The sequence below is a fragment of the Talpa europaea genome, assembly GCF_964194135.1.
Source record: "Talpa europaea genome assembly, chromosome: 3".
In the NCBI taxonomy this organism is placed as follows: Eukaryota; Metazoa; Chordata; class Mammalia; order Eulipotyphla; family Talpidae; genus Talpa; species Talpa europaea.
In genome coordinates this window covers 89378813-89389922 of record NC_140069.1, presented here as the reverse complement: position 1 = coordinate 89389922, position 11110 = coordinate 89378813, and the positions used below count along the sequence as shown (strand labels likewise).

Below are 11110 nucleotides of genomic sequence, written 5' to 3'. Positions count from 1 at the left end.
GATGTGTATCTGTCTTTATTTCTTTCTGTGACTTCCTTTATGTCTACACCAACAGTTATTTATCTGTATGTCTACATTTGTGCATATATGCCAGGTATATTTTCAACATTGAAAATCATTTATTGTTTTTCTTTTGGTACTTGTGTCTTAAAGAACATTATGAGAATGTTTTTTCTCATCAGATATAAAGTGAACACGTCCATGAAACATTTCTAAAATTCATATAATATTCTAGGGGCCATGTCCGGCAGCAAAGGTTGCAAGAAGAAGCCCCTGAAACAGCCCAAGAAGCAGGCCAAGGAGATGGACGAGATAAGGCATTCAAGCAGAAGAAAGAGGAGCAGAAGAAACTCGAGGAGCTAAAAGCGAAGACTGCGGGGAAAGGCCCCCTGGCCACAGGTGGAATTAAGAAATCTGGCAAAAAGTAAGATGTTCCTTGTGCCTGAGGCAATGGTGGTCCTTAATTCCATTCGTGTTTCAACATGTGGATTCTCTGCCATAGTATCTTTTGAAGCAAATAGCCAGAATGAAGTGTCTTGGAGGCTGTTGTACATTTAAGAATAAACTTTTGTAAAAAAAAAAAAAATAATAATAAAATAAGAAGTCATACACTGGCTCATCTTTTGTTCTCACTTAGCCATTTCTACCTTACCTGTGAGGTCAGAGAAAACCCAGTGTAGAATCCTGCCAAAGTGTGCTCATCTTCATCTTTGTTCTATTTTGAATTCTGTACTACCTGAAATTAAACTAACACATTTGAAATGACAAAAAAAAAATAAAATTCACATAATATTCTAAATCTGAGTGAGAAAATCTGATTACTTCCAATGGTATATATTTTGTTTTCTTTCTTTTTTTTAATTTAAATTTTATTTTTTATATTCCCCATACAATTACAACCCCCTTATTTTGACCCCAAACCCTCCTTTCCCCGCCCCCTACCCCACATAGAGTGTCTCTGGTTCATAGTTTTTTGTTGATTTTGATATAATCTTTCTTATAGTTATTCTTTTTCCTGGTCCCTTATTTAAGTTTTCTAGATTCCTGCTATGAGTGAGACCATCTGGTATTTTTCTTTTTCTTACTGGCTTATTTTGCTGAGCATGATCCTTTCCAGCTCCATCCATGTTGCTGCAAATTGCATGTGTTTATCTTTTTTGAATGCTGAGTAACATTCCATGGTGTATATGTACCACATCTTCTTGATCCAGTCATCTATTTTTGGGCATTTGGGTTGTTTCCATAGCTTAGCTATTGTAAATAGTGCTGCTATAAACATAGGGGTGCAGGTGCTCTTTGGAATTGATGTTTCTGTGTCCTTTGGGTAAATACCTAGGAGTGGAATTGCTGGATCATATGGAAGCTCTATGTTTAGTAGGTCCAGAAATCTCCACACAGCTCTCCATAGTGGTTGGACCAGTTTGCACTCCCACCAACAGTGCAGGAGAGTGCCTTTTTCTCCACAACCTCGCAAACATTTGTTGTTGCTAGTTTGTTTAATATGTGCCATTCTCACTGGTGTGAGATGGTACCTCATGGTAGTTTTGATTTGCATTTCCCTGATTATAAGTGATGCTGAACATTTTTTCATATGCCTGTTGGCCATGTGCATTTCCTCTTCAGAGAAGTTTCTTTTTAGCTCTTCTGCCCATTTTTTGACTGGATTATTTTCTTTGTTGAGTCATCAGCTCTTTGTAGATTTTTGTGATCAGTCCTTTATCATTAGTGTTGTGTGCAAAAATGTTCTCCCAGTTGGTGGGGTTTCTCTTCGTTTTTGTTATTGTCTCTTTTGCTGTGCAGAAGCTCTTTAATTTGATGTAGTCCCAGCTGTTTATATTTGCCTTCACTATCACTGCTTTGGGTGATGTGTCTGTAAAGATGTCTTTGAGGTGCATATCATGTAGTGTTTTGCCTATATTTCCTTCTATGTATTTTATGGTTTCAGGTCTTATGTCTAGTTCTTTAATCCATTTTGAGTTGGTTTTTCTGCATGGTGTTAGGTAGTAGTCAAGCTTCATTCTTTTGCATGTAGTGACCCAGTTTTACCAGCTCCATTTATTGAACAGACTTTCTTTGCTCCAATGCATAGTCTTTGCTCCTTTGTCAAAGATTAGTTGACCATAAATCTGTGGGTTTATTTCTGGATTTTCTATTTGATTCCATTGGTCTGTGTGTTTGTTCTTGTTCCAATACCATGCAGTTCTGATGATTATGGCTTTGTAATATAGTTTGAAGTCTGGGAGTATGATGCCTCCATTCCCTTCATTTTTTTTCAGGAGAGCTTTGGCTATTCGGGGTTTTTGGTGATTCCATATGAATTTCATCAATAATTGTTCTATTTCTTTGATGAATGACTTTGAAATTTTTATTGGAATAACATTGAATCTGTATATTGCTTTTGGTAGGATGGCCATTTTAATAATTTTTATTCTTCCAATCCATGAGCAGGGGATGTCTTTCCATTTCTTTGTGTCTTCTTCTATTTCTTTTAACAGTGTTTTATAGTTTTCTTTGTATAGGTCCTTTACCTCTTTAGTTAGATTTATTCCCAAGTATTTGATTTTTTTGTTTTGATAATAAAAAGCGATGGTTTTTTAAATTTCTTCTTCAGATTTATTGTTTGTGTATAGGAAGACTACTGACTTTTGCGTGTTGATTTTTTATCCTGCCACTTTACTGAACTGATTGATGAGTTGAATTAGTTTTTCTGTGGAGTTTTTGGGGTTCTCTATGTATATTATCATATCATCTGCAAATAGTGATAGTTTGATTTCTTCTTTTCCTATTTGGATCCCTTGTATGTCTTTCTCTTGTCTTATTGCTCTGGCTAGGACTTCCAGTATTATATTGAAAAGCAGTGGTAAGAGTGGACATCCTTGTCTTGTTCCAGATCTTAATGGAAATGCTTTCAGCTTTCACCACTGAGAATGATACTGGCTGCTGGCTTGTCATATATGGCCTTTATGATGTTGAAGTATGTTCCTTGTATCCCAAGAATTTCAAGGGCTTTTATCATGAATGGGGGTTGTGCTTTGTCAAAAGCTTTCTCGGCATCTATTGATATTACCATATGGTTTTTATATTTCTTTTTGTTGATGTGTTGGATAATGTTGATTGATTTTCGGATGTTGAACCATCTTTGTGTCCCTGGAATGAATCCTACTTGGTCGTGGTGAATTATCTTATGGATACATTGTTGGATTATTTTGTTTTCTTTCAATGAGAAAAATATAGATTTATATGTCTCTCTACTTATTCTTATTGTTCAGGTTACTAATATTATCTTGGTTATTAATATTATTCTGATGTTAAGAAAATAACACGTGTTAAAATCACCTGATTCACTTTATTACATCTGTATTCACTGTTTTCACTTTCATTTGTCTTTGTAAATAGACTCATCTAAATAAATCACTAATGTATAGCTTAGAATTGTTAGGCCACGTGTGAAAAAGTGGGATTCTCACACTGGCAGAACTTAAGTGGTGCTATTTTAATTGTGAACACATTGCATGATTTGTCAGCACAGTGAATGTTGCATCCTAAGGTACATATGCCAGGCATTCTGATCAGATGTGCTGCTTGTTGTTAAGTAGAAGATTTATTGTGAAGTTGTGTATCTTTTATTAACCAGTGTGAGATAACTGAAAACACCATATTTAATTTTTCCATTCTTTAGTTTTTTAATAGAATTAAAGAAGATGATTCACTCTCTTATAGGACATATTTTTGGACTTAAATATGTAAAATAAAGTTTAAAATAAGCAAACTAAACATCATTGGCACATATCTTACTAGTAAAGTAACATCAGTGTTTCTAGAGCTGAGTTTCTATAGTACAGATGTTTTCTGAATAATGAACAGAACAGTGTTAACTGACCCAGCTGGAAAGTACATTCTAGAGAATACCTTGATGTTTGTGACTTTAGTTACTATTGACTCACCTATTAGCTAGGACTTCAGATCTGATTTTCCCACCCAGATGCTTACATTTTTGATGTTGAAAGAAAATAAATCTACAATTGATAGATTAAGAACAGGGGATTTGCACTATAATATTGGATTTATGAATTTGACCAGAAATAATAATGATCCCATACACAACTTTGTCTCTTTGCAATGTTTAAAGTCGTAGGAAAGTGGTATGTATGTACAGAATTTAATTTTAATCTATCTCAATTTTATTGAATTTTTATGAATTTTATTTTATTTTTAATTAATAGCACATGTACTTAGGTAATTTAATTGGAATTATTATACTGCATAATCATAAAACCAGTGAAAAAGATAAGCAATGTTTGCATTATAGTGATACTGCTAAAGAGACTAGTAAGTCAAACTTATTTGTAGAAGGATACAACACTGATCATTAATAGAACTGATTTTATAACCTTTAATCTCCTGGTCTTTGTTCATTAACATGTCCTTATCTTATCTACATAATTGTCTTTCATTAACCAGGAATATTGAGCATTCAAAATGTATAATCCATGGTTTATAGAGATACACAGATAAAACATGATTCTTATCTTTTAAGAAATCACAATTTATTTGGAGGCATTGTAATTAAAAGAATATTAACATCTGGAATGATTGATGTGAATATGGAGAAATACACCAGTAAAAGGCCTGGATTAAGAGAGGAAGTAATGAACTCTAAAAGGTTGGAATGAGGCTGTTTTTTTTTTTTTTTTCAGAGGGAAGACAATTGAATGAGGTGTTGAAGGATGAGTAGATGTTTCCTCTGGGAAGTAAAGCAGAAAGAACTTTCCATTTACAGAAGCATCAGTTCAGGCTTATGAGCAGCCTGGGGTCTACAGAACTGTCAGTAATTCTCTGGCTGACTGGACAAATAGGAAGGGGCTGTTAATGAAGGCCTTTCTTTTTTTAGAAATTATTTAGAGAGCAATATTCTTGGAACATTTCAGAACTGGAGGACATCACTGAGATCACAAACACTGATTTCTTTATTTTACCCATGAGGAAATCGAAGTGTCTGGAAAAAAATTAACTTGTGTAAGATTATACTAGTTAGAAGGAAGGTAAACTGATCCTTTGAGTGGGAATTTGTTTACTCTTGTCTAAGAATCAGGCTTTTTTGGATCACTTCTGCAGGCATGTTCATATTTCTAAGGAGATGAGGAAAAATTAGATGTAGACAATGTGTGGGAAGTAGGAAATTAAAAAAAACAACACTACTGATTTTGAATTATTGAGTCCTAGGGAGAAAGCCAGGAGATTCCTCCTCTGGCTAAGTAGATTCTACTACACAGAGGACCAGTATATTAACATTTTTTGTATTTATACTAAAGAGATTGGGTAGCAACTATTTAAAAGAACACACTTCACTTCTACATCAAAAAATATTCAAAAATTAATTCATGACTTAAAACTATTCAATTTCTAATCATCTTCTAATACCTTCAAGGACAATTCAGTTGCTGGGAATTCTCAAGATGCCATTATTACCATTATGCTGAATTATTTACAAACTTGTATCAAAGCACCAGATATAATTGCTTTGGTCTTATGTAAAATTCCTCTGATCTTTGGCAATCATTAATTATTTACAACTTCCATAATTTTCCCCCTCTGCAAAAAAAAAAGTTTCTTAACTATAGCTAAAAGGCACTATTTTACTTTTACAGTAAAACCTGTCTCTAATATGAAAAAAGTTATAACAAAAATCTGGCCTCCAAGATTTAGAAGCTAGCTTTTCTATGTGAAAAGCGGATTATCTAAACAGTTTCTTTCGCTGAGAGACATGTTCATAATATTTATTGTAAAATATAAATATTAGGTTTCTTGCTTCGTGTGAACTATTTGTAGGTATAGTAAATATAATTCTATTAAAATAAAACTGGGAGAGTAGCAAACAGTTAATGTTTACATTTATCAAAACACATGTGAAGATTACTTGAAGAAAAAGAAAATTAAATAAAAATGTCCCACATAACTGGGGAAAAATCTTCAACATGTGATTTTGAACCAAAATTGGCTGTAGTTTCATTCTGTGGCTTTAAACAGAACAAGTCTATGTTTAATATGGATGTTTTCCTAAAACCTGGAGTTGAGTAAATTTGTACAAGAAAAATTGATGCTGAATGTTCTGGTTTACATATTGATGTGGAGTAACCAATTTGTCTTTAACTTAGAACTATCTACTCAGTCCAAAGTAACCTTAAATAAATTATAATAAATTAGATTTCTTTTGTGTGTGTGATTCATTGTTGTTGCTAAAGAATCACAGAAAGTCTTTGTAAGATTACAATTTTTTGAAAGAACTAATTAATAATCTAAATGGCAAATATAGTTTGGAATCTTTTAACTAAATGGAAAACCAGGTTTCTCAGAATATAGCTAGTTCCAGAAATTAAAAGATTTTCGGTACTACTTTTGTAATATGTGTGGCTTTTAAATCAACAGAATGCTTTTTGCTATAATTTGTTTTCTTAACAATTGACTAAAATTAACCTTTGAATATTCTGAGAGATCTTATGATTTATAGTAGGGATACTTAACAAAATGTAAGCAATAAACTAAGAATCAAAGGCCTAAATATATTCAGAGTAGTGGGAAATAAGAGTTATACTGTGACTCTTTGCCATTCCATCCTTCCTCCTTGAAGGGTAGGAGATACAAAAAAGGGTGGAAATAGGGCCTCCCTGCTGGCACAGGGATTAAAGACCCAGCACTATCCAATAATCACCAGTCACTGCAGCAAGAGTTTGCTCCCCAGCCAGGGGACTGATCCACAGGTGCAGCAGACCTCTTCTGTCTCTCCCTGCTCCCCTCAGCAGTGCATTTCAGTAGATCCACATGTTCTGCTCCCCACTCTGTCTCTGGTGAATCCTTTCCTCTGGCCTATACCCCAGTTCTTGTAAGCATAAATAAATAAATCTTTACCAAAAAAAGGGTGGAGGACCTCTGTGGTGGCACTAGGGGTTAAGACAAAACCTCTCAGGCTATCTGCAGCCACTGCAGCACTAGTTCAATTCCCTGCCAGGGAGCTACCCACATGGCTCAGCAGACCTCTCCTGACTTGCCCGCTGCTCCCCTCAGCAGTGTATTTCAGTACATCTGCCTATTCTGTTCCCCACTGTCTCTGGTGAATCCTCTCACCCCACACCTCTGGCCTGTACTCCAGTTCTTATATGCATAAATAAATAAAAATCTTTAAGAAAAAAAAGATGCAATAACAACAACAAAAAAGGTGGAAATAGCACTCAGGTTGAAAGAACCAAATTTAAGACCGGCTTTAAGCTTAATAGAAATTTCATTTCAGTTAACAGAACTGCATATGTCTTCATCTGTCACTTGGAGAATTGCTACTAATAATAACTAATATCCCATGACTACTATTAGCCCCATTATAAAGTTAAATAAACTGAGATACAGAATAAATGTTGATGTTGGTTTTATACTGAAGCACAAGACACTGTGAAATAGCCAGCGCCTAGCTGAGCTGTGACCTTTCACTTGCTTGTTGAGTATATGTTTTAAGAGCTTGGTGAGTTGAAAAGTATGTTGCAAATGGATCATCGATTATGAAAATTTTCGCAAAGCTGAGAAGATTTTGTTTCTAAAAGTCCATTTTGGGGGAAAGGCAGAAATCTCAGTTTCCAATCTTTTAATTGTAGTATCCCAGTGTTCTGTCGTAGTTTTGATATATAAGATGTTACCATCAGGAGAATTCAAATAAAGGACTCATGTAACTTCTCTCAACTATTTTTTTCAACTTCTTGTGAGTTTATAATTATCACAAAATAAAAAGTTGAATAGAGAATCTGTTTTCCAGTGTCTCTACAGAAAATCGCACAAGTTGCTTCATTGACATACATATCTATTTCTTTTGAATAGAAATTTAAAATTTCTATTATTGAGTGTATTTTATAATGTTCATAATGTGTTCTAAAAATACATAAACTTTGAACATTCATTATTAAAGATCTTTTTACTATTTTTTTTAAGATTTATTTATTTATGTATACAAGAACTGTATACAGGCCAAAAAGGATTCACCAGAGACAGAGTGGGGAAAAGAACAGGCAGACTTAATGAAATACACTGCTGAGGGGAGCAGCAGGCGAGACAGGAGAGGTCTGCTGCACCATGTGGGTTGCTCTCTGGCTGGCCAGGAATCGAACTTGTGCTGCAGAAGCTGCAGACAGCTTCATAAGTTGCATCTTAACCCCTTGCACCACCAGGGAGGCTCCGTGTTTTACTATTATTGATGTTATAAAAAAGGTTAGAGGTTTTTGGATTATAATTATAGTGGAAAGTAATGAAACTTTGGAGCCAAATTTGGGGGGGTAATTAAATCAGGTTCTTTAACTTTCTAACTGAATGACTCAAAACATTTTACTTAATATGAGTTCAATTTATTCACTTATTAAAAGGAAAAAACTACATTTTGTGAAGTTTATGTGAGATTAGTGTTTTGTGTCCAGTATATAATAAGACACTAATAAAAGTCAGCATTCTTTTCCCTCCCTTTGAGAAAACTAAAACTCATATGTGTTTATTTACATTATTTCTCCTGTATAAAAAGTGGTTGGAGAAACTAGAGGGAATTAGAGGAAATTGTGTCAATACTGTGTCTTTAAATACTATATCTTTTAAAATAAATCATGGAATTCCTGCTTTGGGTGAACCACTGTTTATGACTGAATTGTAAGGCCATTAAGTAGGCTGGTTAATACTTCTCTCCCAAATGGAGGACAATTATGTTAAGGGGGAAAAATGACTTACCAAATTTCCCAAAGTTTCCAAGCTTGTTTTTTATTTTTAATTTATTTTTAAAATATTTATTTATTTATGCATACAAGAACTGAGGTGTAGGCAGAGGTGTGGGGAGGGGGGAGTATAAAAATTCAGCAGAGACAGAGCGGGGAGCAGAACACGTACAGATGGACCAAAGACACTGCTAAGGGGAGCAGCAGGGGAGTCAGGAGAGGTCTGCACCTGTGGGTCACCTCCCTGGTGGGGGATCGAATTTGTGCTGCAGTAGCTGCAGATAGCTTCACAGTGCTGTTTCTTAACCCCTTGCACCACCAGAGATGCCCCAAGAAAGATTTTTAAAATCAAATTTTATTGATTTACCATACACTTTTAATACTATATAGTTTTACAATTATATCTTCATAACTTGATATGTGATAATGTTACACTTAATGTTGATAATTTTATAAAAATATTAAATGTGCTCTTTTGTATTTCCCAGCAACATTCAAGTCAAGTTGAGGTCATAGGAGCATTTCTGAATGAGAAAGAGTGAGCAGAAGAGATATCTGTCACTTTTGAACTGAGTCAATTAAGAGTCACTATATTTGCTTCACCAACTCTTCTACAGCAGTGGAGGCCATGGGTTCCAGATAACATAGCTCTAAGAAGAACTAATGCCCTCTACCAAATGCCATTGCAGGAGAGAAATTAAATCACAGAGATTTCAGAGTTTATTGGGGGCAGTTAACTACCCTGATTTAAACCCTGGCTTGATTGATATGAAATTTATATTTTTGAGTAATTAGCAAATTTTATGAGCCATTTAAAAACTGATTTTCTGACATCCCCTGCTCATGGATTGGAAGAATCAACATTATTAAAATGGCCATCCTCTCAAAAGCAATATCCAGATTCAATGCTATTCCAATAAAAATCCCAATGACATTGTTCAAAGAAATGGAACAAATACTGATGAAATTCATATGGAACCACAAGAAAACCACAAATAGTCAAAGCCCTACTGATGAAAACAAAGGAGAAACGAGGTATCACACTTCCAAACTTCAATATACTACAAAGCCATAATAATTATACTACTATACTACAAAGCCATAATAATTAAAACAGTTTAGTATTGGAACAAAAACAGACACACAGACCAATGGAACCAAATAGAGAGCCCAGAAATAAAGCCACACTTATATGAACAACTAATCTTTGATAAAGGAGCAAAGAATATGCAATGGAACACAGATAGTTTGTTCAATAAATGGTGCTGGGAAAACTGGACCTCCATATGCAAAAAAAATGAAACTAGTCCACTACCTCTCACTGTGCAAAAAAATCAACTCAAAATGGATAAAAGAACTGGACATAAGACCTGAAACCATTAAATATGCAGAAGAAAATATAGGTAAAACACTATAAGACATACATCTCAGAAACATCTTTAAAGACTCATCACCCAAAGCAGTGATAGTGAAGGAAAAGATAAACACCTGGGATTACATCAAACTGAAAAGCTTCTGTACAGCAAAAGAGACATTAACCAAAACAGAGAGACACCCCACTGGTTGGGAAAAAAATCTTTGCACTCCATTCAACTGATAAGGGACTGATCACAAAGATATACAAAGAACTCTCACAACTCAACAAAAACAAAATAAACAATCCAGTCAAGTAATGGGCAGAAGAAATCAAAAGACATTTCTCCAGGGAGGAAATGCAAATGCCCAACAGGCATGTGAAAAAATGTTCCACATCCCTTATCATCAGGGAAATGCAAATCAAAACTACACTGAGCTACTACCTTATACCCAGGAAGAATGGCACATATCAAAAAAACAAGCAACAACAAATGTTGGCAAGGATGCGGTGAAAAAGGAATTCTCCTACATTGCACTCCTGGAGGGAGTGCAAACTGGCAATTCCACTCCTAGGTATCTACCCAAAGGACACAAAGACAGTGATTCAAAAGAGCACCTGTACACCTATGTTTATTGCAGCACTATTCACAATACGTAAAACCTGGAAACAACCCAAATGCCCAAAAATAGATGACTGGATCAAGAAGATGTGGTATATATACACAATGGAATATTATTTAGTAATTAAAAAAGGTAAATTCATGCCATTCTCAACAACATGGATGGAGCTAGAAGGAAGTATGCTCAGTGAAATAAGCCAGAAGGAAAAAGAAAAATATCGGATGGTTTCACTTATAGCAGGAATATAGGGGAACCAAATAAGACATCAGTGTAAAAAAAAAATAGTAACAGTACAAAACATAACAAAGCAAAAATGGACAATTATAAATCAGAGACATCCTGCAGGAGAGGAGGAGGGAGAGGGATCAGAGAGGAGCACAGGGGACTGTGGTGATGGT

The 11110-nt window shown here is 34.8% G+C and overlaps 1 pseudogene across 1 annotated transcript; it reads left to right on the top strand.

The window, feature by feature from the left end:
- The first annotated feature begins 240 nt into the window (after nucleotides 1-240).
- Nucleotides 241-610, top strand: LOC311168687 (translation machinery-associated protein 7-like; annotated as a pseudogene). Its single transcript has one exon. The product of its transcript is annotated as a translation machinery-associated protein 7-like (transcript).
- The last annotated feature ends 10500 nt before the right edge of the window (nucleotides 611-11110 follow it).